Genomic DNA, 5,462 nt, shown 5'->3' with positions numbered 1-5,462 from the left:
GTAATTAAAGCCCACACCAATCCTGGATTATACGTGCATTTAATGCACCACTCAGCTCCAGAACCCCGGGCGCAATTAAGGCCCACACCGATCCCGAGCCTCAGAACTCCGGGTGCAATTAAGACCCAAACCAGTTCTGACCTTCAGAACTCCGGGTGCAATTAAGACCCACACCAGTCCTGAACTTCACGGTAAGGGTCCAAAACCCGTTCAAAACTCCACGCGCAATTAAGGCATACACCAGCTTCGAACGCCTGTACACAATACCGCGGAACCCCTGCCAGACCAAATTCTGGGCTTACAGCAACCAACCCATTACATACACCGGTGCCTTCCCCGGGCCAGAGGAATTCAGAAACTCACGTTTACTCCGTCATCTCGGGCGATTCTCGCAGGGAGCAGAGATTTCCCAATCGGTCAGAGAGAGTCGGGACTTTTAAATAAAAGAGGAGTCCTTACCTCTTAGTTATGTGCGCGCTGACCGTCTCTCCTGCCGATGGGAAGTTCTGCGCCTTCTGGAGCATCCGCCGACTACGCCAAATTTGTTGTAACAGAAGAAATAAGGTTCTTGATCCTGAGATGAAGTAAAACAGATGAGTTTATTGCATGCAAGGAACAATAAAGCCGAAGTCTTGTTTCCCGCAAGAAACAACAAAACCGAAGCATTGTTCAACGTACTGTTACAAACTTTTGGGTTAAATAGTGTTTTCTTCTCCGTTTCTGACGTCACTCGGTCTGATGGTAAAGAGGGGGGCTCATGGTATTTGGCCAGTTTACGATGTTCTGGGCAAATGGTCAGTTTAACATTACACCCAGGGGGGTTCCTAGCTTGCATCTGCAATCCTTATCAGTTAACCCCCTTTCCTGCCATAAACCCCAGCTTGTGACTTAGAAGTCTAAACCCCCTACAGAAAGGATTAAATTCAAACCCCCGTCTTCACATCTTTCTTCAGCTGCAAGATAGCAATGCTAACCACTTCGCCACCATTATAAATGGATGGATATTGAAGTGGAAATCTAATAAGTAAATTGATTCTTAAAAATGTAGAGAGCTTTGAAAAAAAATATATTGGTGCTTTTAGATAATATATTTCAAGGATGTAACTGCTGTGCTACAGTGCGTGCAGAATTTTAGAAAACAGTTCGTCAACAAAGTACACTGTTTAGGTTAGTTTAGAAGACAATGTACCAAAACAATATATGCTGTCTGGGTCATTAGAATTAGCTGAAAGTAACCGATAAGCTTTGAATAACAAATCTAGTTTTTCTTCTCTCGCTCTATGATGTAATCTGTTTTCTCTTAGAGAAAGGGGAAGTTTTAGAAGGGACCAAGTGCTGAACTTTTTTACAGCGCAACGTCTTATAAAAACCCTGTACTGCTTGTAACAAATTGAGTCTCTGGTTGCACTTTGCGAAGTGGCAGCAGGGCTCCCAATATTGCAATATTGAAATAAAGACCTTACTCAGGTGAGAACTCTCTTTTGTGGCTTCCTTGATAGTTATATTTCCATGACAATATCTTAGTTATCTTTCTAGTTCACAGGTTTGCATGCATGATTTAATTTTGAAAGCCACTGAGACATCAGGTACTACTGTTGTATTTATGAAAAAGAAACAAAACAAAAAACATACTAACAACTGTGCCATCCTACTCCTTAGTTAATACATTTTATTATTCATAAACAGTTAACATTGTTAGCAAAATATTTTGAATTATATTTAACCCTATTTTTTCTTTAGTTTTGTATTTAACTTATTATATGATAGTCAGACTTAATGTATATTTGAACAATGAAAATATATTTTTACAAGATGCGGGGGAAAGTGCAACATCTTATTACAGTGCTAAATTTAATATTATTGATTGCTAATAGTTTATGCTAACACCTAACTTTCTTAATTAGATGTATTTAAAACAGTGAACTAAGTGTAACATACTATTCAGAAATACAATCGAAAATAGTTTTGTGGTGTTTGTATGGATGAAACGTTTCTAAAATGTATAACGTAACAAAATTAAAGACGATTAAAATCTGTAATCTTTCCACTTGTAATGTCATTAGACAGAACAACACGTTTCTGGTTTGTTTTAATTAGTATTAGTTAGTAGTTAGTAGTTTTAATTTAATTAGTATTGCAATTCGCACTGATTCCCTTGCGAAGATATGGACTTAAGAATATTCGTGCCTGGTCAAAAAATGGCATTAAGCACTTAAAATTAATATGGTTAATAATAGTAAACTGTAACATGCTGTAACAAGATCGGTTAAACTGCGAAGAAAATGCTTTCAGAGAAAATGTTTCAGGTGTGAAGAACATAGATCTCCAATGCAATTTCAACCAAACCTGTTCCCACACACCCTGCCCCCACTACCATTAGAATATACACAAAGCACTGAAATCTTTCGAGCTAATGATCAGGTGACCCGAGAGAGAGCGAGAGAAACACCAAGGGGTGCGGAACCAGGGAACTATTTACATGGAAAACGGGCGATCTCCCCAGACTGTCCGCCCGTTTCACTGTTACCTGGATACCTCTTTATTTAGAACTCACTAACACTGATTTTTAGTTTAGAAGGATTCAAGTAGGGTTTTAGATGAAAGGCAGCGACCTTAATCAAGCCCAAATCATAATTGAACCCATTCAGAGCCTACATTACATTTTAGCGTTTCATTCTGAGCAGAAGACCCTCACACCTGAAGAAGGCTTGCGTTTTCTCTCTTCTCTTTTAAGCATGTGTACAATGTGTAATACAATTACAATGTGTAATTACAATGCTGTAATACAATTTGAATCGTATGAGGGTGGGGGGGAGGTGTCTTTCGCTGGAAATCTCGCCTGCTTCTACTTTACGAGCACAACCCCCTCTCTGCCGGAGTGCTGGCTGTGACGAATTAAACCGGTTTCACAGGTTTCAATCACAGACCATGTGACATGGGAGTCAGGAAACTAACACACAGCGCCACCGGATTTGATAACACTATAAAAACGCTATAAAATAATGTGACTAGGCACAGAACAAGTTTACAGCACAGTACAATAATAAATGCTGACCATGACTTTAGAAGCATAAATTGCCTTACACTCAATTTAAACACAAGCTGTCTTTAGCCCTCTAAGCTGGTTCATACAGAAATGTAGAGATCCAGGCTCAGAACACACAGCTTCATTAGCGAATACATATGCAGGACAACTAGAGAAGACGTTTTACAGAGGATGGATTTTTAGAAACATCCCATCAGTGACATCACTGAAGTCAACTCCTAGGTACTGTAACTGTCGTGTGGATAGTTTCACAAGAATCAGACAAAGGTTTAAGCATCGCTTGTTCTAGATAAAACTGCAAAAAAAACAACAACAACCCATAATGTACTTCTTTGCGGCTCTGTTTGCCCAAATCATATATTCACAACGTGAAATCTAGAAAATAATATTACGTAACCAAAATCCGCAATATGGAAACAGAACCTGTGTAATTGTTGATAGATGATGTACTCGTAACATTTTTTCAAGACGAACTACAACATTTAAAAAATGACTTGTATGTACTTGATATCTCTAATCAATCCACGGGTCCCAGCACAAAACGAAACTAAAACGCATACCGTTTCGCGCTTCTTATTAGTTGCTCAAAAGTAATTTGACCGTATGAAATGCATAATATAAACCTAGAAACATATACGTGAGCAGTACTTAAGCACTGTAGTATCGGTGTTAAGACATACCTCTCAAATACTGTAAATCAAGTTAAAAATATCTCAAGACCGATTCTGGTCATAATGAAACCATGTTTCGTGTATGTTTTCTTTAAAGTACCGAGACCAGCCATATACTCTATGTTTATGTTCCAAAATTAATATCGTTTATGGCCTTCACACGCGTTGCAGTATGCTCCTATTCTTTTTATGCTCAGCTACTAAGATTTCCCTTCAGTGGTAAAATCAGATATGAATATTCAATACTTAAACGGGCACAGTTAAGACATTAAATATACATATACATACTGTATACAGTACAGTTTTCATACGGTAATATGTTTATGTTCCTAAATCAATCTCTTTTATGAGCATGTGAAAGGCATGGTGAATCGATTCTCAAAAATTACTGTACTTTGCATGATTGGAAACAAATGCGTGATTGCAAAATGCTGTGGTGTTACTTTTACAAAGACGGTCAATGAAAAAAAGAATGTTGACCAGGGCAATACTTTGAGTTTACACTTACAGCTTGTCCAAGGTCATTCATTATTAATACTATTAGTAATATCTTCGTTAAAGACTTTGATGGCCACAGCTCAAACATGAGAGGTTGAGCTTTATTAGCTCCACCTTGCGGAAATTCCGGATACTATTATTTTGCTTGTCGTATTATAGGAGAATTTACGGTAACTTGCGGTATTTACCGGTAGCTTGCGGTAGACTGCGTACAGCGTACCGCAAAATAATGCGGTATCGCCCGCGCATTTTGAATGGCTGCATCTGTAGGCTGCCAAAAGTCTCCGAAACCAAATTTTGATAGCAGAAAATTCTCACTCGTCCAGAAGTTCCCTTGGGACCCAACATCCAGCACAGAGTGGTAAAAAAGCGTCTTTTTTGTAGACCCTTGCAGCGTGCATTGGTGGTTCAGTGGTAGAATTCTCGCCTGCCACGCGGGAGGCCCGGGTTCGATTCCTGGCCAATGCAGTGGCTTTTGCAGCGAGCGGCTCCATCACTTGCATCCCCTTTCAACTCGCAACTGAAAACCCACTGAAGCTTAGAAGCTGTGAGCCAGGTCAGTACCCAGATGAGGATGACCTACAGGGAAAAGCAAAGCTTACAGCTGGAAGCGGTGTTAATGGAGCCAGCGGTGGGACGCTCACCCTGACGTCTGTGCGGGTCCCAATGCCCCAGTATAGTGACGGAGACGCTGTGTGGTAAAAAGGCGCTGTCTTTTGGATGAGATGTAAAACCGAGGTCATAGCTCTCTGTGGTCATTAAAAGTGACCACCAAAACCTTTGACAAAAGCTCTTGGTAATTGATGGTCTTCAATAATGCTTCTCCTTTAGGTACATTTAAATCAGCTGAAAAATGCTGTGAAATGGGGGGGCACTTCAGGCCAGTGTAGGATTTGAATTTGAATTTTTGAAGAACCATTAAACAGCACGAGAAAGCCCGTACACTGAATTGCAGGGCTTTCTATTCAAAGAAGGACAAAAGAAACTTCCCTGAATTCCATTTTTTGCAGCACAGAGAGGACAGTGGGAACAAGGCCTGTTAGCTCAGTTGGTTTGAGCGTGGTGCTAGTGACGCCAAAGTCTCTGGTTCGATCCCTGTTTGGGCCAGGCAGTCTCCTCCTCTCTTGCCAAAACCTGTTGCTTTCTTGCTGTGGTGAGATTGGTGGTAATGCAAAGACGCCACATACTACCGACAGACGAGAGTGTTGCGGGAGAAGAGAGAAGTGATGGAAGATTGAAGAGTGTCC

The 5,462-nt window shown here is 40.4% G+C and overlaps 1 non-coding gene across 1 annotated transcript; it reads left to right on the top strand.

Moving 5' to 3' along the window:
* The first annotated feature begins 4,612 nt into the window (after nucleotides 1-4,612).
* Nucleotides 4,613-4,683, top strand: trnag-gcc (transfer RNA glycine (anticodon GCC)). The gene has a single exon. It is a non-coding gene; the product is annotated as a tRNA-Gly (tRNA).
* Nucleotides 4,684-5,462: the final 779 nt, after the last annotated feature.

This window comes from Atractosteus spatula (assembly GCF_055471065.1).
Source record: "Atractosteus spatula isolate fAtrSpa1 chromosome 16 unlocalized genomic scaffold, fAtrSpa1.hap1 SUPER_16_unloc_2, whole genome shotgun sequence".
Classification (NCBI taxonomy): Eukaryota; Metazoa; Chordata; class Actinopteri; order Semionotiformes; family Lepisosteidae; genus Atractosteus; species Atractosteus spatula.
The sequence above is the reverse complement of the archived record's forward strand: the minus strand, read 5'-3'. Positions and strand labels throughout refer to the sequence as shown.